Here is a 24,866-nt window from a genome sequence, read left to right as displayed (position 1 = left end):
GAATAGGAGACAGGGAGAACTTGCCAGGCAGCAATTCACTGGAAACTTACTTGGGTGTTAGTGAAAAACAAACCAAATACACATAAACAGTTTAATGATGATTCAAAAAATATAAGACCTGATGCTGGTCAAGCTCTTATTAATAAATGGCAAAGCTTCTCCCTGTTTGAACAGAAGTTTTGCATACTTCTCAGTGAAACAGGCACAAAGATTTGTGCTTCCCACAGGGGGTTTCCTTACTGTGTGTGGACTGTTTCTAATATATCTGACTCGACCTGCTACTTACATGGGTGATAAAGGAAAAAAAAAGCATTTCTTTTGCAATGCAATCAGAATTTTTTTTCCCTTTTTAAGGATTTTTGTTGCAGAGGTGTTAATGCAGCATGTATGAGCAAATAAAAATGAGAGTTAATCTTGCAGTGCAGATAATAACATTGAAACCACTGTGTTACAACTTACGTGAAGGACAGTACAACATTTGTCTGAGGTCTCTAGTGCTCCTTAGACATTGAGCTTAAGTCCCACCTAATCTGGCAAAATCCTACTTTGTCACTGAAGTTGATTATTATTATTTCTTTCCATTATAATTATTATTATTTCTTTGTCTGCAACTTTAGACATCAGTTAAGACTGTGAAGTGTTTTGGGATCTCATTGATTTTAACAAGAGTAGAATGAAACTGTAATTACATTTGTTGCACTGTCTGTCTCAAATCAGTTTGATGTGGTTTCTGTGACTGGAATTAATATAGTTGACCACTGGTAACACTGTTTTTCATTTTGCATACATGAAATTTTTATGCAAATCCCTCAAAGCAGGTGAAGATCAACAGGAGAACTACAGGAGTATGTTTTACATAAAAAGGAACCATATTTACTTCCATACAGCTACATTTTCACTGTCTTTGAATTTCAAGTACATGATAAAACATTCCTTCTTGTATATCTACTCTATTTATTAATTTCTCTCCTTATAACAGGGCATTTCTACAGCATATAATCTTCTGTTTAAGTAACTTCTCAATCTAATGCTGAGTAACACAATTTTGATTTTGTTGGAAAGATTCTTTTATTTTTATTTTCCAAATCAGAACATGTCAAAAGTGGAATTGATCAGAATTGATACTGCCTATTCAAGTCAGAAGCAATTATCTGTAAACTCAAAAGATAACAGTATCTGCAGAATAAAGGCAGCTGGTAGTGAGCCTGAAATTACATTTAAAAGGTGCACTTCATGCACTGTTTTGATATGCTGTAAGGTTGGGTGACTGCACATCTGAGCTTTGTACCAAACACCTGGTAAGGTAAAAATTCTCATCTCTAGAATTCTCATTGTTCCAGTTTCACTCCTTGAAAATCAGCCTATAACCTTGAAAAAGTTGACTCTTGAAATGTACAGACCAACACATAAGTCTGTGTAGTACAAATAGTTCGCAAAACCTATAAATGTGATAAAACAGAAGTCAGGCCTAATAAAAGCTAGTCTTTTTTGCCTAATTTAGTTACTAATACAACTAGTTCTGTATGGAAGTAGAAGTTACATGAATCTTGAGTAACGCTATGAAAGTGTGCAACAAGAATTTGACAAGTTACTTACTGATTTTAATAATATGTTGCTAAAACAGCGTGGCTTTGTCTGTTGCAGTTCTGTGGTAGGATTCATTCTCCTGGAGTCAGAAAGGGCTTATGTGCATTGTGTATTAAAATTGTACAATACATGTATTTTATTCATAATACTAATCTGGAGAGGTGTTTAATATTCGGTATTCTCTATAAATATATCCTGCATCCCTAAGTGCTTGTGAAAGAACATTAACAACGTTTGTACTTACGGGATTGCAGACCATTGTATGGCAGATCTGTAGCACTTGGAATATTTAACCTGAAGTGTTCTACTGTCATTTTTGTGCATGAATATGTAAATAACTTTTGCCATCTGTTTTCAGATATAAGTGGACCCTTCATCATGATTATAATATTAATAGATACTAGTTTTTAAATGTGGTGAAAAGGGGTTGATTCAGCACAACCATGAAGCATGGACACACTGAAATTAGATGAAAGACTGTTATCTGTGTGGTCTATGATACTGTGGCTTTGTTTTGAATGGTCTTGTTCCAAATATTTCAAACGTTTATGGGTGTTTAAATGAAAGAAGTATAATAAAAAGAAGAGTGATGTGCTTGATGGAACTTTCAGAGTTAAAATGGGGTGGGAATGTGGATTTCTGTTTAAGGAAATGAATTGGTTCCTGTTGAATGATAGCAGAAGGCTCCTCTTTTAATTTGTTGCAAATAACCTATAACATTTTTAAACATGAACTTGGCTATTAAATAAATGGATTGGCATTTGAATTTCAAATGCATAGTCTATCAAACTATCAAATGAATATTAAGTAAAATTAAGCTTCATATTTTGACAATGCTTCTATATGCAAAAATCTGAATTATACATCCATGACTCTTAAAATTAAATGAATGCTTTCTGTTGAATGCAGGTACATAAAATATGTGGTTCACTATCACTAGTAAACTTCAGTGACAATGTTATACGTAATGCACCCGATTTACTTGAAAAATTTAATTTAAGTTTGAGAAAGGCAGGAAAAACAGTTCAGCAACTCTGCTTATAGAGGTGATTTTTGAATGTGTTTATACTCTGAAATGTATAAAATGGTTATTGCTTATCAGTAACATGAGTGATATTAATTCATGTTAGAGAGGTTTTTATTTCATAAATATATTAAAAATAATACATTCTGATTTTTAAATGCCAAGTTCTTATTTTATGTATGCAACACTTCTGGATACCTCATGCTTTTCATATTAGCTTTTATTTTTTTGTGCCAAGATTCCTCTTCCTGAGAACTTCCTTCAAATATCTTTAAAGACATCAGAAGTAGATTAAATCTAGGGTCAATAATTATGATTTATTTAGCCTCCCAGGCTGATTTTTGTCCTTTTTGACTGTGATCCATATTGTTCAATGATAGCAAATCCACTAATCTATGTCTAAGTGAGCTGTAAGATGAGACCATTGACCCTGTGCTTCTCCCACTGTGTCTCTGGGTTGTAGCCTCTTTGGGGAATTAGGAACCCTAAAGAATCACTTAGATGATCCCTGCAAAACCAAGCAGCTCTAGACTGACAGGCATTTAGGATATAGCTCTGAATCACTGCTATGCAAGCCCTTCCCAAATTTCTAAGTCATTGGAAACTTAATTTCTTCTTTGCAGAAATTATATTGGAAACTTTGTCTTGCACCCCATGTAATGTTGGCTCATCAGAGTTACTGCTGGCAACCCAGCAGGTTTCCTGTTTAGAACAACAGGTTGTCCTTGGCATTAGCCTATTTATGCAGTTTGTCTTGCATATATTGACAGGTTTAAGATGATGCTTCTGAACAGGATAATATAGTGCTCTTTGAAACGTTTCCTTCCATTTTTCCTTCTTTTTGTAGCAATAATTTATGGCCACAAAGGGCTGATACAGGATTCTCATGAAAAGGAAGACCTGGGTATTCCATACATATATCTTAAAAATGAAATGCTGTTTCCAATGACAGGGAAGTCAATGAAGTAGAGAATTCTAAAGCATGTTGTGTAATAGAATATTCATGCTCAGTAAATACTAGTTTGTGTACTATTATTCTCTAAATAGAACTCAATGGGTGTTAAGTAAATGCTGTAGCTGAGGTGATAAGAGTCAAGAAAACAAGTACACAAAGAAAGGGGTGCATTTTTGAGGAGGTTTGTTGCATCATTGAGAGTTATGCAGACATCTTTTACTAGGATTATTGGGAAAAAAAGCATGTGTTTGTCAGGAAAAAGTGTGAGTTGAATACTGTGAAGAAGATTTTTCTTTTTTTATTTGTTTTTCCAGATAGTTTACCTTAACAAGTGATCTAGTAAGTAATGTAAAGAAACCTGAGGAAAAGGAGCTAAAGCAAAAACTGAGTGAAGACAAAGACTTTTCTTAAAGCAGATTTTGAAAAGAAGTGCCACCACACCAAAGGTATTGTTGTGAACTTCAGCAATGCCGTTTGTCATGCAGAAGCCTGAACTCCTGAGCTAGCTCATGACTGGCAGTGGGACGAGCTTAATGGAAAAGTCAAATTTGTGGTTGAGTTAGTGGTGACCTTGTGCTACGCTGTGCCAAGTAGGACAGCGTACTGAAACACAAGCAATACAGAGGCTTTTGCACACAGAAGCAGTGATTGAAAAATAGGTGCTCAAGTGGCATCTGGCCACGGAGATCCAGAGGAAAAAGGGAGCTAATCATTATCGGATTAGAGTTTCTTAATGTAGTCTGTGGATTACAGCAGCTGTAAATATTCTTTGTGAAAGAGCCTTGCTGCCAGGGTCTCTGTGATGAATAGCTGCCCTTGGAGCTTTCCTCTGGGGAGTGTTTAGAAAATGTGAAAGTAGAAATAGCATAAATAGAGCACATTCCCTTTTAATAACTTATCCTGGCTTCACACACTGAGTTTTTTATTGTTTTGCTTTTTTCAGGAGGGGAAAATCTAGAAGAGTCCAAATAACCTTCAGCCTTGCAGTATACTACACTCACAGCTTCTCTTTGACTCAGGTCTCATAGCAGGTTTGAAAGATGATGCTAGGTCAAGGAACTGCTTAATTTTGGTGTCTCCTTCACCAAAAGTACTCTGGGAACAACCTGGCACTTTGTTTTTTTTTTTGCTTTTGTCTTCCAAAACCATAACATTTGAGAAATATTTGTGTTCAGAACTATGTAAGTGCCAGAGCTGAGAAGTTTTGACCATGTTCTGAGAGATGGTACCCCCCTCTGAGCATCTTGAAAGCACTGAAACTACTAGTAGAATAAAGTATCACTCATGGAAACGTGAGCGGCAGAATTTGGTTGTGTAATCTGCCCTTTAAGTTGATTACTGTAGCAATTTTTATTGCTATTTGTAGCAACTTTTATTGTCATACAACTTCCTTAATTCGTATGATCTTCAAAAGGAAGTCACATATTACAGTCAATATTCCACTTAAAGATTGGAAAGAGGAAGATATTTATCCAGTCCAGCTTACCTAGTAAAAATTGAGTTTTACATTTGACATCTGTAAGAAATTAGGTAACTAACAATGATCAGGCTGGCAAGTAGCTATTTGGACTTTAATATATATACATGCATAGGTATACAGAAACATACTTTAAATGCATGCAACTATCACTAAATACTAAATCGAATGTGATAACTTGTCTTTTCCTTTGGGGAGAATAATTATAGTAGTTGGAGTGTTAACAAGATATGTGGCTTTGTCAGTTTGTATTTATTCTTGTAGAACTCATTAAAATGAGATTTCTAGCCTAACTAGAATGTTGCATTGTACTATAATATTTAGGGGGGGAAAAATGGCTAAACTACTCTAATGATTTGATGTGTCCTGCTATCCATCTTCCTGTTTGGTTTCCTGGGTTGCAAACATTTTAGGCCAATAGCTATCATTATCTGCTTTTACAATGCCTGAAACAATACAGCACATTTCACAAAAAGAATTTATAGATAAAATAATAATCACTTTGTAACTTTGAACTGTGACTCTTAGTGGATCTGTTATTTCAAACTTGCATCAAATTGTCTTTCATCTTCATTTAGGTTTTGCCATTAGGATTAGTATTTTTGCTGTGTCAAAATGGGAGTCTTCCTCCTGAAATCATGTAAGAGCAGTAGATTAAATTAAAAATAAGGCTTTCCTAGTATGCATTACAGACTTTGCTTTTGTCTTGGAGTACTTTATAGAACTTACTTTTTGGGACCTAATGTTATCTGGGTTTGTTGCTGGCTCAGTCTTTTCCAGCCCACCTGCCCTGGCCTTGTTCTAAGGCATGGGCAGCTTGGGCAGGCAAGGTGCCTGCTCCCTCCTTCCACCAGCACCACACTGTGTGCAGCAGACAGGTCTCCTTGGTTGAGAACAAGCATCGGCTGATGGATCCTCAAGGAGATGAGGGAGAACAAAGTAACTGACATCCACACAGTTGATTCCTGGTAGGAGATGTGAGCAATTATGAGCTGCTGCTATCACTGAGCTGATGCAGTGAGTGCACCATTGTCTTCTCTGCCTCCCAAAGCAGGCTATATTTTCATCAAGGATATGGACAGTCCTGACTGAATGTCCTCAGGAGAGAGAAAAGAAACAGGTATTTCTTTCCCTCTCGGAGCTGAGCCAGCTGTTAGTGTGGAGATGTGTGAGGAATAGGAGGGAAGGTTTACTACAATTCCTCTAGTTTATTTTTTACTTTGAGGCTGTAATCCTCTCAAATTTAGGATTATGTTCTCTGGGGTAATATCTGTGTCCCCACATGTAAATTACCTGTTAAACTGTGGAATTTGGGTACTTCTCAGCTGCCTTTAAGGTAGTTAGATCTGTTTGTGGCTTCAGGAGGTGAAATTTAATAAAGGTTTATATTCCCTGTTATCAACCATCTAGGGTGTAGACTTAGTCAGGACCTTCTCTCAGATGCTCAGTGGTGCTGGAGGTGTGAGAGTTTTCTGTTCTGGGGCAGAGAGGTGAGGGCTGAGCTGTTACAGGAAGAAACTGGCACGATGGATGGAGAGAACTGGAAATTCAGACTTACAGCTATTGTGCCACACACTTTCGGATATGCGTAGACCTCTTCTTGTGCTTGTTTTGCTGCTCTCAGCAATCCACAGTCTGAAGCATCTGCCCACTTTGTGCATAGAGAACTCTGAATGTCATTTAAAAACAGAAACAAAAACCCCACCCAATAACAGCAACAAAAGTAGATCACATAAAGCATAAATTTCAAAATTTAAGGTTTTTTTTAGGAGTCCTGAGTAAATAAAAAGGTATTATCAATGTATTCTTTAATGGAGAAACCTTTAGTTCATACTTACATGTAATACATTGCAAACATAGGCATCAAATTGAAACAAACCCCAAACCCTTCCTCAGACAAAAGCTGTGGAAATTAGTGGTGCTGCACTTGTAGCCTGACAGTAACATACTGGCTGTTTTATTTGCTCTGTAATATGTAATGTTTGTTCTATTTGAATTATAAAGGAACATGATGAATGAATTGGGTGTATTGATTGAACTTCTGTACCAGTCAGAAAACATTTTGTATCTCAAGCCTTTGTGCTCTCAGAGTAGGAATTTAAAAATTGTTTAATTAGAATGTGGGGAAGTATCTCCTTCAGTCAGCATCTGCTAATGATAAAGGGCTTAAAGCAGTAAGGTCCAATGACTTGTCAAAGGAAGTGGGAAGTCATGAAAGATGATGGTGTTTGTTTCTCAGACTCTAATAATAATCTGGTTTACTTAGGGTTTAAGTGTTTCCTCAGTTATATAATCTATTTAACAAACTTACTATTTTTCAATAATTGGCCAATCTTTTTAAAGACTTGTAAAAAAATTGTCAGTATTTCAATTAAAAATATTGGTAACATCTAGTAATAGAGAATTGAGGTAATTAGTTCAAAACTGAAAATCTTGTTTTATCAGTAGCTTCTGTAATCAGCCTGTTTCTGATGTTCGTATTGGCGTTAAAAGCCAACACAAAACACAGTGGAATCCTTTAGAAGTTTATGGGATGTCCACAGTAATCTGTCCTTTCCAGTACTTTTTCTTATAGTTAGCTCTTCTGAAGAGCTGTTGACTGACAAAAACATGTTTCTATTGAACTTAATTCCAACAGAGTGTTCATTTTAGAACTAAGTTGATGGTTTTAGTTCTGTATGGTCTAGTGATTTTCTGTATTCTCACAAATGGGAAGTGCCTTCAACTGTGTACGCTAATGCTGTGCATGTGGAGAGACACTGCATGACCATCTCTCACTGCAGCACCTGCAATTCAAATTCCAGAGACATTCAAAGCTTTTATTTTGGAATCAGCATATTTTAAAATATATTAACCTGGAGCTGATAAAAATGCCAGCAGTGAAATTTAGTCTGCTATGGGAGACCTCACCTTCTGTAACATCATGGGTCTTTTGAAGACCTCTTTTTAGAAATGAAAGTCACCCTAACAGAGGAAGAGCAGTGAAATATAGCAGCTGAATTTTTGCTGTGGAAAACTTGCCTAGTGACAGTAGCCAGTTGTTCACTTTTCTCTGTAGCAGAATTCAGAAATAGCTATTTAGTATCTCCATTCTGCTTTTGTTGAAATAACATTGGCTTTCTGTGCTTTAGGTTCAGTCTGGTCTGCGATAGCACTGGTGGTTTTTCTTTTTTTCTTTAAAAAAAAAAAAAGAAGCCACCACAAAACCCCCACGAATAAAGAAAAACAACCCACTCTCAAATTGGTTTGGAAGTGATTTCACAAAAAAACAATAAATTCAGAAGTGTATGACTGAAATGTGGTTTTCTGTAGGTTATACGCTAGGCCAGCACAATAGATGGGAATTAAGACTCCATGTAGAGCACATGGGGAGCAGAGGTTCAGCCGGTGGCAGCCAGAGGTTATTCTGTGTTGTGCATTTTGGGGCCCCCTTCTACAGCTCCTGCTCCCAGGAGCTCCCAGCACTGCTGGCACTGCAGCGAGGCTAACGAGGCAGGGCTGCAGCGCTAAACCCAGCAGGGTTTGGGGAAAGATTAAATCAAGAAGATTAGGTCTGTTTTACTCTGGAATGATACTTGTTCAGCATCTTCTGGATGCTGGGGGGTGAGGGGAGATGGTTGGAAATGAGGAGAGAGAGGGACAGCACTCAAGTAATGAAATTTCAGATGAAGTAATAGTGATTTTTGGAAGACTACTTTGAACACCCTGGGACAGGGATGCAGGGATGACAGAGCATGTTACCTAGCAACTGCTGGAAGGGAATTAACCCTTTAGTACCCATCTTTTCTGCCTCACCAATAAACTGGGTATAGAAGCTGAATTTCTACAGAGGAAAGATTGCGAAAGTTTCTACTATTTGCAGTGTAATGTTTTAGACAGGCTGTAATTAAAATGTTAACAAATAAAACAGCCCTGAAATGGTGTAGTTTGTGTTTAAACTACCTTAACTATTTTAGGGTTTATTGGCAGGTTATAACTATGATTGATATGTCTATCACCAGCTATAACACTCCTGCATTTTTGCAGTGTGAGTTTCTGTAACATCCACGTAATGTCAGTCATTTCCTGACCTTCTGCAAATGTGAATCTCTTGAATATTACAGGGGTTTATTTCGTTACAAATAAAAAGTATAGAATATATCAGCTCTATACTGTAGACCAGACTCCCAGCAGTTCAAGATTTGTCTGTCAAGAACAGTGGTGTTTGCTGCAGTTAAAGCTGTTAAGTCAAAGTGCCTAAACTAGCTAAGGATATAACAGAAAATATAGCATTACTGAGTAATGGGACTGTTGTTGAGATGAAAACTCCTTTTAGATGCTATGGCTTTACCAGGTTGCCAAGTGTGATACTGTGAAATGTGTAGAAAGACAGAGGGTGTTTAGAGGGCAGTAGAGGATAACAGATCAGACAATTATGTGTGTCGTAAACCAAAATAAAGACAAGTTGAACTTGAATGCCACTAGTCTAGTTTTTGTTACCTAGTCTGTGTAGTAATCAATATCTTTGTCAGGGTGCTCATGGGTATGTGGTATTTTTTAGGTATTCCAGAGGAAAACTAAATGGGCCTTTTACAGCAGTTAAATAGAAACATTGCTAACAGTGTTACTAGTGTTCGTCCAGTTTTCCCAAACAGGGATGTCCTTTGGTTAGCTGTGATTTTTCAAATTATTGAGGTGTCATAACCTAATAAAGCAAAACATTTTAATCAGTTTATTTTCCATCTTATTGACATGGGCCTGGTGTCTCCTGCACCATTTTACTCACATCAGCACCTTGGGACACTTTCCACTCTTATTCCCCAACCTGTGAATAGTAGCCAGACACCTACTCCACCAGGTGCTTGTGCAAACGCTGCCATCCTTTGTTTTAAATAGAAATGTCTTCAATAGCAAAATCCTTCTAGAAATAATTTCAACAGAGGAAGAAATAGTATAAACCCTGGTAAGAGAAAGCAAATCTCCATTTCACATCCATCAGGAGGGCATTTGTGTCACTGTGAATGTAATTTTCTAGTTCCTTTCTCTCATGTTTGAGAACTGTCTCTGTTTTACCACAAGTGGAAACCTGTAGATGATTTTTTAGAGGAATATATATCTATAGATGAATTTTTGAAGAGACTCAGTTCCATTATGTCTAAATATGTTTATGCCACCCTTTCTCTCTTCAAGAACCTTTCTCAGAAACAGCTATTAAAACTGGAGATGATCTGCCTAAAACTATCACACATTATAGAAGAATCTCACAAATTAATTTTACTGAGTGCTTTCTAATTTCAAATTTAAAAATATGGGATTTAGAGATTAATTATTTCATAAAGATCTACTTATATTTACTGTCACAGTACAGACTTTTAAAAATAGTCAAACAAGACCAAAGTCTCATTTCTCGAACAAGTTTGAAAGGCATCAGTGGTTACTGGTGACAGTCATGGAGACAAGTTTAATTTTCTAGGTGATGTAGGCAAACTTTCCTCCAGCTGCATTGTGCTTTGTTGTTTACATACAGGAAAAGTTAGTTTTTAAAGATTTGCTGATAAAATGGAATCAGGATATTCTTGATGTTTTTCCTTGTCTGTTTGCTAACTCAGAGAGTAATAAATAAGATATAGAAGGACAGAACAAAGCTAATAATTGCTCCTGTTGAGGAGCAGTTTAGGATGGCTGAAAACAAATGCAGCCACCCAGGGACACACTTCATTCTCTAAGTTGGAAAAAATCAGGAAAGATGTGTCCACTAACCTCATCTTGGGCTGCTCCATCTTACAGTACAGACAATAGGACTTAAAGATGAATTTTTACTTGCAAATCCTTATGTGAAGCAGCTCCGTTCCAGGGTAGTAAAACCTGCACTTGTGTGATTTCTATGAATTGAACATTCTCATCCTTGTGTAAGATGGGAGGCTAATAGGGACCAAAAACAGAAGAAAAAAAAATAACAGTTTATTTCTTACTTTATTGGCTTTGCACTGGCATGTGTTTAGATGTTATAGGAACTGCCAATGGAAGTGATCAGTGGTTACTTTTTGAATTGTGGGTTGTTGGCTTTTGGGATATTGTGGTGCTTCCTTATGCTCCTGAATGGCAAAAGGGGGAATTTCACAGCTGTCCTGTGCCTGGCAGTGGGATGGGATGAGAGGGCAGCTGCTGACATTGGTTCTGCTTCAACCTTCCTTCTGGGAAGCAGGGCAGTGGTCCTCAAACAGGGTCATCAATCAGATAAATACTCTGCATCTTTTGTCCAAAATGGCATTTTGAATTTGAGGTTTTGCTTCCCAGTTCAGTCCTGCTGGGTTCAAACCTCTATGTTCAGAACCATACCTGCGATCTCAAATCGCACACCAGCGGTGTACCAAGTGATATTTATTTCACAGAGGTCACCAGTAATATAGATAACTGGCACATATATAGTGAGTGATAGGGAAATATTTTTTCCTTGTACACTAAGTCTTTGGGTGGCTAATTTGAAGTAATCATAAATATCTGAATTATGATAGTGATTGGTTTAGCTCAGACTAACATGTTTGCTTTGTATTTCATTTAATGGCTCAAACTTAGAGACATGCTTTGGATTGACCAGGAGAAGCATGGACAGATGTGACAAAGCTGTCTTTGTACATGCACCTCCAATATTGCTGTACAGTGCTTGTTCAAAATAAGATATTTTCACAACAGTAATGTAAAGAAAAAATTCCATTACCCACTGCATGATATCAGACTGAAGACTGGGTTTTCTCTCTGCCTCCTTACAGCATTCAGTTAAATGAAAATTACTGATGATTCTGTCAACATCCTACCAGGTAACTATTGCATTTCAAAGGCACACCACAATGTAGAATGTTAAATTGCAATAGGACAACAATGAATGGGGTTTTTTTTATTTGAAATGAGAAGCTACACAGATTTCTTTCCTTTCTGATTTTTCTCATTGTCCCTTCACAGACATTAATACAACTTGGACTGGAATGTAACATGACATGAGGCAACAGGAATGTAAAAGAGGTCTTTGAAGCCATTTCTTTTTATCATGCTTTACTCTTAACAGGGTTTCTCTGGTCTAATTCCTTTGCAGTTCTAAAGAGAATTACATTAAGTTCCATAATTGCACCAGGGAATTGAAATGTTTTTAAAAAATTTAGGTGTTCTGTCCAAGGCTGATTTTATTAGCAACTAGTGTTGATGGTGAGATATCACAAGAAAATGTTTTGAGTATTATAAAAAAAAAAAAAAAATCCTACTGATTATGCATGTTCATGAAAAGTAGAACAAGCATTAATTTAACTACTTTTGACAGATGCTTTTTGACCTCACTGGAATGTATTTGAGAAGTCATATGATAGGACAAACACCATGAACTTCATAATCCAATTTTTTTAAAATAAAACTGAATTATGACATTCATTGCTTATTATCTAAAGTGATGCCTGTGATGCTGCTTTGTTTGTGTATTTTTATGGTATTTATGCACATATCAATTTGCATTTACTGCTAGTTAGCTTTCTAAGTACAGATGGATGGTATATTCTATGGTTATTCTATATCTGTATATATTTAAGTGTAGTCTCTTTGTTTCCACCAAGATTGTATATATTGGTATGTTTTTTACCTTCAGTGTGTAGACCCCACTGCATTAGTTGCTAAGTCTGTAATTGCAGCTTTGTGATCACAATTCATCTAATTACTGTGTTCTTTTTGGAGAACGACACTTAGATGCAGTTGCACGCATCCTCACTGTCTTAAACCTATCTAGAATTATGTATTTGCAGGAATCCCTCAAATAAATTCAAATTTGATGTTTTCATACCAAAAGTGCTACATCTTGTTGCATCCTGTCTTACTGACCTGCTTGTTCCTTTTTTTTCTGTATTATGACTGTTATTCTAACCTCTTTTCCTGATTTCAGTGTAAATGGCTATTTTCTGATGTCTCTTCTAAGCTGCTAGTTCCCTCTTTGATCAGCAAAAATTATTTGTAGACCTGTGCATTGAGCAATCGAGGTCCAAACCGATGACTGGAGAAACAACTGAAAACCAGCAGAGCTTTGTACTGCGGTAGCACCTTTTCTGAGTGTAGGTGTGAATATTGTACGCGGCTTCCCTGCCGACACCAGGCAGCTTCACCGCTCTGAGGGAAACGTCAGTTCCAGAATTGATGGTGCTGACAACCATTTGATGCAATCACAGAATTGTCCCGTTTGTGATTTGGATGTGAAGTTGGCCTACAGCCCTTATAAAAATCAATTATATGCAGTAATATCTAAATAAAAGACTGCAATCATAGGAGTAAAATCTGGATTACACATAAAGTTTTCTGTAGAACTCAATCATGAATTACAGTTTGGCTTTTTTTCTTTAAAAGTATTAAGCTCTTGCCTGTACCAGGAAGCAAGTGTTTGCAAGCAGAGAGACTCTAAAATAGGATGTCTTATTTTGTTCAACGGTGGAAAAAATCCATTTAGCAAGATTACCCTCAGGAACAGTGGATGGCACTGTTGGTTTGCAGCTATGAATCTGCAAAAATGGAGCAGGACAGGGCAACCTTTAAAACAAACAAATAACAAAACAAATGAAAAAACAAAAAGCAACAACAGAAAACCAAACCAAGACAAACAACCCCCCCAAACCCAACCCTTCCCCCCCCCCGAAACCAACAACAAATGCCCCAAACACATAACCAAACAAATTAACAAGAAAACTCCCATCCAACCAAACAAAAAAGCCCCACAAACCCTGTATCCCCCCAAAAAAGCAAACAAACCCCCAAACCAAAAACAAAAACCCACACCAAAACCCAAACTAAACCATAAAGCAGTATCTTCTTAAAGCAGATGGGGTCATTCTCAGACTGTGTGTCAATGCTCAGAAATTCTCAGACAGATAAATATAACATGTAAGATTCATAAATACTTTAAATAAAAAAAAGTATAAAATTAGGTCAATCCTGTCTGTTAGCTTGATATTGTGGTTTTGTCACAGGAGAAAAAAAAGCTGAACTGGCTGAGGTGATAGTTACTGGTGGTAAATTAATTTGGCAAAAGCACTGGAAGAGCAAAGCCTCCCTCACTCAGGGCAGGATTGTCCACATTCATGTGTTTTAAGGCTTACTGCAGCAAAGGGGATGTGTTCAGTCATTTGGAAACTACTTACAGATGTTGCCCAGAAAACAGGTTATGGATTTTAAGTCTGGTTATTGGGAAGTGGATAGAGTGTGTGGAATGAGGTGGGCTTGGAGTTTATGAAGAAATAGGCAGCCTGGGGCTTAAGACCTTGGGCAAAAGCACAATGAGACCTGTGAGATTCATTTTGCTGACAGGAGCGAGCTTTGCATCAGGAGATTAGATGTATTTGAGTGTTCGATTCCTTGTTTTTTAAAAGATCAAATGCATGTATGTTTTGTGTAATTTTATTTTAAAATGTGTGGTACACATTGACCAATGTGCTCTGGAGGAGTCAGATACAGGCATGGCCAGTCGCCTTGCGAATGTGCAGTAATCAGTCCAAATCGTTATTAACATGTAGCAAAGAACTTACTATATTTGTGCTCAATGCTCTTATGCTTGGTTGTCAAACACTGAAATTTAGTTTATATCCTAGCATTTAAATGTCATTTAAAGACAGAGTGAGTCTGTTAAGAGGAAATACCACCAAAAGATGAATACCACTGTCATCATCATTAGTCCTTTATTTCTTGATAATAGTAACATTTCTAAAGAGAGAGAAAATGTATTTGGAAAAGTTTTACTCAATTTTAAAATTATTAATTTAATGTTACAACATTTCTACAATCTGCCAACTATCTGCACCCTTGAGAATCATATAGATGCTTGGTAGCTAAGCAACATGCAGTGCTATAAGTCTTTTGTCCTTCTTTAGGAAAAAGATGCTTATCATAGTTTGTCACAGTGATAATAAGAATAAATTTAAAATTGAGGAACTATTGATTGACTAATTCACCACAAAAATAAGCTGGAAAGAGAAGAACTACCCTGGTGAATAATACCAAATAATTAAATTCAGCCTGGTATAAATAACACTACAACACTTATTGTAGGGAATGAAAGACTGGATGTGAACTATGACGTTATCATTCAGAAATGCTTTTTATAATTTGTGCTTTTGAGAGGATTAGCATCAAATCAGGTTCAATGTTAATGAATTTGAAATTCAACCTTTTCCTAATTTTGTCAAAGAGAAAGACCCAGTGGATTTAATGTAGCAAACTGTTTACTTCGTGCTTAAATTAGACATTTCAGTGAAGTGTGTGTGTGTATGGTAGTTTTGTTTTTGTAGTTATCTGTTTTACCTTATTACTGACAATACCTAGAGACCCAATGAGTGCAAAAAGAAATGAGTTAACTCACTGAAAGTTTTGTTGTTGTTTGTTTGTATTTTAACAAACGCACTAAATCCCAAAACATATGTCATATGGTGACTGTGCAGTACTCTGAAGTCAACACATTTCATATGGTTCTAAGAGTTGCTGCTCATCATCCATTGCTCCATTTTGACTATAGGCAGGAATCACAGAATGATTGGGGTTGGAAAGGACCTCTGAAGATCATCTAGTCCAACCCACCCGCTAAAGCCAGTTAAGGAAACTTAAGATGTGAAGAGTAAGAGGCCAAGCATTGTGTGGTATTTTGTTCTGTTCTCATGAAAACTTCTGGTCATGATTGTATTTCTTCCTGTAATTAGATCTAGATTGTCTTTTCACCACTATTGTGGAACTGACTTGGCTACTTATAGGTAAACAGGATTTTGATCAAGGGCAGCAGTGTTAACTATCAGTCTTTTGATGAGAGACTCCGTTCTCCTATATGCACACACTTCTACCTCAAAAGTGATAAAAATATGAATATAGCTTGGTAAATTGTTATTTTAAAAGGAATTAAGTAATCACCATTAGACAAAAGTTATGTTTTAATAAGAAATATTGGTCTATCACCTGTGTTTGAGTTCTCTTTTAACACTGGACATGGTTTAAGAAGGGACTTGTCCTAAACACCTTTTTTTGTTGTTGTTGTAGTACATAGTATTGACTTCATAGCTATTTAATCTGCATTCTGTAATCATCGTGACAGATAGTTTTTATTTACCTAAACACATTCATAGTCTAATAATACATTGCATTTAGAAGATGGTAATTAAATTATCCAGTCCCGGTGTTAATTTTCTGCATCTGAATTCCCTACATCTCTCTGGCATTTGTGCCAGCTCCAAAAATGTCACATGCAAACAGTCATCCAAGCTGCTTTTGGAGCATGTTTGTAACATCCTGTGGGGTGACAAGGGATGCTGATGCTTCACCTGATAAGGGGATGGTGCATACTCAGGCCATGAAGTGATCAGTTCACTCTGCTTTTCATCATTCTACGGATCCTTATTTCCTGTGTAAGACTGAGAATCACTAATCTGTTTTAACTAGTAAACCCACACCTTTTCTAATTTGGATATAAGGGGAACAGGCTGTCCACACCAACATAATTCAGGATTAGGTGCTAGGGAGTGTTGTAACAGCCAAACAAATCTTATGTTTGTTTTTCTACTTGGTTAACTATAAGTAAATATCTGTCTCAGAAAAAAAATATTTGGACTTCAGTGTTGTGTAGGAACTTTGGTTAATATGTCACCTTTTGTTTTCCTTTTTAATTTGTTTTTCTACTACACAAAACCAAGGTGGTTTCTAACTCACAAAATAAGGACTCCTAATATCAGTGAGGTGTTGGATTAGAATCCTTTGAGGCGATGAATATGGTTGCCAATTAAAAGACTATGGGAGAACATAAAACAATTTAGTCATGGAGGGGGATAAGAAAAGTGCAGTGATGCAATTCAAAGAACGGAGGATAAAAAAGATAATGATGGAATAGCTAGCTGAAACTAGCTTCAAAATTTAAAAAGAATGCCGAGCCAATCCCTTTTTCTGCTCAAATTCCCAGAGAGGAAATTGAATGCAGCCCTCTGAAATGCTGGGGGAAATAGGCTGCGCTAATAGAAAAACCTCAACATGGATATCAGCCAGCAGTAAAGTAGAAAAATGAGGTTTTCTGCCAAAAAATCAGGCTAGAGATATTGAATGAAAATGCAACTCCAGTGTTGCACTTGTCCAGCTTGTAGCTCCTGATACATCTTGTTTCTAATTATGCCCTTTTTTGCCACTAATGTACAAATATGCTGTTATTAATGTTGTTTATTATTTAATTGGTTGAAAGTGTAATATCTTCAGGAATAGCCATGAGGAAGTTAGAAAATCCAAAAAAACCCCCAGTCTGGTTAGACTAAGAAGTGGCATTACTGGTTCCAGATTATTAAGTATGTTTTACCACATTCTGCATATGTACGGTAGCATAACAAGGTCTACCTGGGCAGATGAAGTGTTTCCATTACATAAGTGAAATCTTACTCCAAAAGAGTAGTCTGTTTAAAAGCCTTGTTGTTGCACCAAACCAGTATGTGGTTAATATCCTGAGTATCACTTTTAGTTAAATCCACAAAGTCCTCACTTCAGGGTTGATATAAATAAGTAGGGCTTCTCAGGGGTGATATACTCAACAGGATAAAATGGTCAAATTGTTGTTCCAGAGGTGAAACCACTGTTTGCTTTCTGCGTGGCGATGTTGAAGTGTCTATTTTGCCTAAAGATAAAAGTAATTTTGGGGAAGAAGTCTGCAATAATACAAGTAACAAAGCTGGAAGAGGGTGCATCCAGCAAATGATAACTGTGCCCTACTGGGCAGTATGATGAGCTAAATGTTTTTTTGAGTCTGATTCCGAGGTTGGGGTTGGCTAGTACATAGGGCTCCATAGAGATGTGACCCTGAAGAAGACTTTGTATATAGTCTGATCTGGTAAACACTTAATTATAGTCATAAGCCAGGTGAGTTGTTCTGAAGGCTACAGGACTAGTTATGCAATTAAATCTTTGGAACACAATAATGAGTTCTGTGCAAGCTAGGAGAGAAAGGAAGGTAGATCATGGAATCTTAAATCACAGAATGTCCTGAGTTGGAAGGGACCCACAAGGATCATCAAGTCCAACTCCTCTCTCTGCATATGACAACCCTACAGTTCATGCCACAAGTTACCTTGTATTGGGGCTAATGCTTCTAATTATTGATGGCCTTCTGCCTTGTTAAATTTTTCTTTCTTTGCCTCTATTCCGAAGGTATTTGAGTCCTGAGATAGTCTGTCTTTTACTGTACTGGTTCCCAGACAGGGGGATGTGATTCAGTGGTCCAGAACGGGTCCTTTGGGCTGTGCTTACACAGCCCGTTATTCATGTTTACTTTTTTCACTGTTCAGACCTGTTGTGAGAACTGTTTGGAAATTTTATAATTAGATGCCTCTTGGAACACATCAGTTTCTTAAACTAAATGTTGTATTGGAAGGGCCTAGGGTGCTTTTGCCAAGAAAGCTGAAAACCAGGCTGGCCTTCCTGGTTAAAATGTGAGATTCACCTGTATTAGCCAACAAGCTGACAGGTCAGATGGGTAGGAGATATAGAGCCTAATAAATCTCTCCTAGAGGAGCTGTCCTGCTTAGTGAAACTATTTTTATTGAAGCAATGACCTGAATCCTGGTTATTCACATTTGCCACACTTGTAATCACTGAAAAGTCTTTTTTCTTTCTCTTCATTCCTTCTGCTTTTCTGTGTATATAATTTACTTGCCAAGCTGGAGGAGAAACAGGAAAACAGGCACATTGAATTGGGACTTCCAATCTGTGATCAGCACTCCCTCTTGGGGAGCTCTGATGACCTTTAAGATCATTTCTATAAACAGCATATTCCTTCTTCTGGATAATCTCCTTTTTGTTTTGAAAGACTGGGAAATGTTATGCTTGTTACAGTGCAAAACTGAATATTTTTAATGCTTTGAAAATGTAGGAATACTGTTCATGTCTAGATAAGAAATGCTAGTTTTGTTTTTTCAGGACCAAATATATGGTGTTTCAAATTGACCACCATTGAAGGAGTGCTCTTTGGGGTGAAGTGAATTCATGTGAAGATAAAACCCATGATGTCATTTAGATGACGTCAGTGTCAACAATATGATAAATAGGGGATGGGAAGGAATTACATCATAAAGAAAGAAAACCTTTTAGAAATACAGAAATAAAGTCAACGTAACTAGCAAAACGGATTTCAAAAAGCTGACAGCAAATGGCTTAGTCATTGAACATTAAGTTCCACAAAGCTTTAAAGACACTTCTACTAAATGTAAAGAGGTATTTTGATATATGCAGCTAAATGTCAGGAGATGGCAGTAGTGCTCGCTGAATTGCAAAATAAGAATATTGGGATGAAACTACTAGAAATTAAAATAAACCATTTTGTAAGTTTGTTAAAGCATATAACAGTATTCTAATCTATTAGAACTGTATGCAATCACCCTATTTTAATTGCAAGGTTTATTGACTATTTGGTAGGCTTAGTATAGAATTTATTGGGTTTTGATTTAAAAGCATTGAATACTACCATGTATGTTTATTGATAACATTGATATTATGATTTTGAAAGATGTCTGGTTTTGTCCTTGACCAAATTTATCATGTATGTCTCTTGAAAGGTTAAAACATCAGTCTTATTCAGGATAGCATCTTTTAGCAGGTACTACATAAAATAGTAATCGCTGCTTCCAGATGCAAAACTATACCACTTTATATACAGTCATTTAACTTTACTGAGTATGTGTGTGACTCAGAAATATGTACTTGAACACATTCTATAAAATAATGAAAAGTGAAGCTGCTCTTTTTGTGCAGTTTCCATGTGTGATCTTTGCTTTGTGTAAAGTACTTTTGTTTTCCTTCAGCATGTATCTGATGCTTAAATTTTATTTTGGAGGTTAATCACAAATGATTTGAAGTCTTTTTATGAAGTTAAAGGAAGCAGATTTCAGAGGAAAGTAGAGTTACGTTTTATTACTGAAATACAATTCAACAATGAATGTTAAACAGGAGCATATAATGTGTAGCTAATGAATAAATGAGCTTTCTGGGTTGTTTTTTTTTTAATTTTTTTTTTTGCATTTATGGAAGAGAAAATACTGAAATGCAGAATCTTGAAGTTTTGTAATTCAATGTGGAGAAAGTAGTTTTGTTATTGCTTGTTATTCTAATAACATTATTCTTAAGACCATGAACAGCCTTGGATTTTGAAAGAATAATATACGCACAAGTTAAAAAGCATTATTAAATAACGTCCCCTTCAAACTACACCTCGGTGTTACTGAGCAGGAGAATAGGACACTGAGGAAACCCTTTGACAAACCACATGGAGCAGCACAGTGCAGAGCCACCAGCAGAAGTTGTTTAAGCTGCCACACAGTTGGTTCAAACCTGTTGGTGCTGCAGCTTGTGGCTGAATGGAAATCCAGGCCAGGGCTATGGATATTTGAAAACTTGAATATGTTTGTGTGTGGGTTGTATGTTGTGTGTTTTGTTTTGATGTTTATTTTTCTTCCTAGGGCAGGACATGGAGACAGGGTTGGGACCTCATCTTTTGGAGGCAGGCTGCACTTGTGTTGGTTTAAGTCATTCAAAAAGGCTCACACACCTATGGCTCAGCCCCTTGTACTGTTGTTTCATCCCAGGACTGAGGCTGGTTGCTTTTCCAGTTGTGCGGATTCAGCTATTGAAAGAGCATACTTGAAACTGTATCATGGCAAGTTCAATGTTTAAAAAGAAATATCAGAAAAGAAGTAGCAGCCAAAATGCAAAGTATCACATAACTTATGTCAGGCTGTGCTGCCGGGGCTTCCTAAACTGGAGGAATTTGCATTCAGCCTATTATGTTAATCACCTTTGAATTTGTGTAATCAGTTTTTACAACCATCTTCATTGTTGGCTGTGGCAATCAATCCAATAATTTATTTACATATGTGTGAAAAATACTTTCCTTTTGTTCTAAACCTGCTGTCTGAAAAATTCATTTGGTGTCCTTTAGTTCTTGAGTGACTAATTATTCACCATTTATCCTTCCTCACTCAGTGATTTTCCTCAGCTGAGAAGTCTGACTGTATTTAAACTCTCCTCATACTGAAGCCCTTAGATATCTCTGATCCTTGTTTCTCTTTCCTTTTGTTGTATCTTTCCTGAGATGGAACAATCAGAACTACATGCAGTGTTCAGGGTGCAGAAACAATATGAATTTATGTAGTGGAATAACAATAATATATTTGTCCTTTTCTCTATTCCTTTACTAAGAGTTCCTGGTATTCTGATTGTCATCTTCCTAGCTTCTGAATGATGTGCTGATGCTTCTGGGAACTACCCACAAAATACCCTCCCTAAGTAGTATGAGCCAAATACTGTGTGGATGTAGTATGGTTACCTTTTTTTCCCATTTACAGTGTTTTTTATTTGCCAATGCTAAACCTCATTTGGTATTTTATCACCTCATCTCTCAATATTATGGAATCCTCTTCTGTATTTTAGGTTTTACTACCCTGAATAATTTTGTATCATCATTGGGTATTATCACCTCTCTATTCTTCCTCTTTCCAAAGCACTTGCACGTGTCTCAAAAGGCACAGGTTCCTCTACAAAGCTGCAAATGTGACCTCCATGTTTTGAAACATCTTTTATTCCTGGCTGTTCCTCTGCAGCTCCTTGTATAGTCCTTTCAGTTTTGGGGGGGATAATGAGGTAGGAAAAAGGCTTCTAAAGTCATAACTGTTGAAGTAGTTTGTTTACTCCCTGTGTTTCGTTTCACAGTATTTTAGTCCTTTGGCTACTTGTAATTTTCTCTTGGTGAGTTTTGACACTGTCAATGCACTTCATCTTTTGAAATGGAACTTTTTTAGTAGGTGTTTTTTTTCTTTCTTCTCATTTCAAGGACATTGAATTTGAATACTGTGTAAGAATAGAGTATCGGAGTGTTTACATTGTGAGTCATCCTGCACAATGAGTAGGTTTAAATTGAGAACTCTTGTATTTTCTGACTAGTTGCTTCAAAATAATTACTTTTATATTTAAAGATTTTTATTTTTCCTGTGATCTCGCTTAACATTTCACACTCATTGCATTAGTTGGTTGTATTTCACTCACACAATCCTTTTTACTTAATGTAGGTAACAGAAATCTATGGGAGTTCTGCAGTACTTGTTACACTGAATTTATTGTACTTGACTGTAGGCTTTTTTTTTTCCACAATAAGATGTTTCTCTAGCACAACCAATTCCATCATTCTTACCAAGTCACTTTTGAAATATTAGTGTTCCAGTTGTTTTCCGAGAAAACAATTTTGCAGTATTTTTGTCATTAGATTATAACATAGTTGCTGAAAGTGTTATTAATTTTGTAGTGTGAAGACCTGACATCATGTCAGCATTGTGTCTCTTTATGGCTGGACATTTGGGAAGATATATGTGGTGACTGAAAGCTGTTATATCTGTCCATTCTGGGCTTCTTGCTCTCAGGGGTTTACTGACTTATCAGAGGAACTGGAAAAAAATTTTCATCTAACTTTATCACACTGGTAACTTTTTTGTTGTTATCGCTTAGGAGAAAATATTGCTCCTATATCCAATCCTGCTATTAACCACAAGACTGAAGGATTTTTGTTTTTTTCCCCTAGGCTTATTTCTTGCTTTTCTGGTACTCTTACACTAGGTGTATGTGGAAGTGTGGAGGATGGCAGATATGTGTTGGGCTCTGTTTGACAGCACAGCCAACAAAGGAAGCTGTGCACACAAAGCGGGGCCGAAATCTTGGCCAAGGACACTGTAGACATATTCAACAGTGGTGGTAACCAGGCCACAGAGGCCTGGGGTGTCAGGGACCTTGACTTCTTGAGCTGCTGGTCTGTTCTACCCAGGGCACAAGGGAGTATGTGGGGCTTGTCACTGAGCCAGGGACAGGGGATCTTCTGTGTTTGCAAGATTGGGAAATGGAAGAGTACTGTGACACTGAAGGCTGAGAGCTGGTGTTGCCTGGCACTAGGAGGAGGTCTGCTCCTCTGCCGGCAGATTGGCAGCTACAGACTAGGTTTAGTGCCACAACAGCAGGTGGGAGTCTAGGACATCAGTCCATCCAAGTGTCTGAGCTGGCTTAGCCCAAGCCATGCAGGAGGTCTGTGAGGAAGAGGTCAGTTATCATTATGGGAGAGTTTCTGCTGCATGGGACAGAGGAACCCCATCTACTTGACCTCCTGAAGAGGTCTGTGGCTTGTCAGGCTTGTATCTGGGGTGTTGTAGAAAGACTGTGGAGACTTCTCCAGCCCCTGGACTAGTATTGCCTTCTGTTCTTCCATATGGGCACCAATGTTCCTGCCAGAGGAGACCTGGAGCATATCAGCTGTGACTGTGTGGCTCTAGGGATGATGGTCAACAGCACAGGGCCCATCTGGTTTTCCCCTTAATCCTGCCCATGAGGAGTGGTTGGGTTCTGCAGGTCAACAAATGTTTGCACAGCTGATATCAACAGCAGGCTTTAGGCTTTTTTGAACATGGGAGTCTCTTTGATCAAGGCCTGGTAGAAAGAGGTACAGGATCCATCTAATAAAGTGGATCTGCTCCACTAAGAAGCAGAATAAATTATTTTCATGCCCTCTCTATAAAACAGTATCTTGCTCTGAGAAACATGCGTCAGAGTTTTCAGGAAAGAAAGGTTATCCTACCTACTTCACTGGATGGCCTGCTCAGGTTTGGCAGTGTTTGACTTTGACAACAGCAAGGACTATTTTCTACCAAGTTCCACTAATAACAAGTTTAGTGCGATAAGGGAAACTCTGGTAATGCAAATCTTTCACCTTTGTAGATTGTTCAAGTACATGACAATGTTACCGATCTGTCAGTGGCTGAGATTTTGTTTTTAATGTCTTTTTGTGAAAATTGAGAATTAGATTCCTTGGAAAGAAAAATTATTAGTTCCTAACTAAAAAAAAATTGTTACTTGATGCTGACAGGAATGTCAAATCTTGTCTGTGCTTTTCTTGTAGGGAAGACTGAATAAATAATGACAATGTTATAGAGAAGTCTGGTTTCCTGGAGTCTTCTCAGTTTTAGTCTTATTTTTTGATTTTGACAAGATTTGGGTCTATTTAAGCATTGCATTACTCAACAATTTTCTTAGGGCAATGATAGATAAATGTTCTACTGACTAGTATTATTTGACACGTTCTTCTACCACTAAACACACTAAACTAATTATAATGCTGCCTTAGTGTGTAAGGCTTCTAGCTCAACAATTGTTTACTAATGGTTCTGCAACTAAGTTACAATCCAGTAAACTAAATACTGGAAAGCTGATTCACTGAAGTATTAGGACACTCTTAACGAGTAGGGAGTACATTTTTAGGAGGCTTTTGTTTCTTCTGATCTCATTTTACAGCTGCTTACCACTCTGAGGTTTACTTACAAGTTTCCTCTTGTTCTCTCAGTCCACAGCATTGTGTATCTGAGGTGAATTTTTGTACAGAAATTTAAGCGGGTCAGTTTGTTTCTCTCCTCTGGGTAAGGCTTGCAAGCTCTGAACAGAGAAGATTGATAGATGATGATGTCTGATTGCAATTTTCTGTTATTTTCCATGTTACCACAATAGATGACCAGTTGAAAGTCTGAGGTGCGAATTGACACAGAAGGTGAGTGAAGAACCACACCCCCCGATTTTCCCTGCAACTAACAGGAAAAGTGGGTATAAAAAAAGAAAGATGAGACTTAAATATGAAAGGAAATATACAGAAGAATTGGGATTTTAAAAAATCTGTACCTTTTCCATAAGACCTCTCAAGAGTCCTGCTCTTTAACCCTGTGGTTCTCAGCTGCCACATCCTACCATGGCGGTGTCTGTCTGCATGATCTCGTCCGCACTCTTTGGTCTGTTAC

General features: G+C 37.2%; 1 protein-coding gene across 2 annotated transcripts in view; it reads left to right on the top strand.

The window, feature by feature from the left end:
- DPP10 (dipeptidyl peptidase like 10) overlaps nt 1-24,866 on the top strand; it is a gene marked incomplete at both ends in the record, with an annotated part of 492,309 nt that overhangs the window by 68,149 nt on the left and 399,294 nt on the right. The gene's annotated exons all lie outside the window — the stretch shown is intronic.

This window comes from Nesoenas mayeri, assembly GCF_963082525.1.
Source record: "Nesoenas mayeri genome assembly, chromosome: 6".
NCBI classification, from domain to species: domain Eukaryota; kingdom Metazoa; phylum Chordata; class Aves; order Columbiformes; family Columbidae; genus Nesoenas; species Nesoenas mayeri.
Note: the sequence above shows the minus strand (reverse complement) of the source record. Positions and strands in the feature narration are given on the sequence as shown.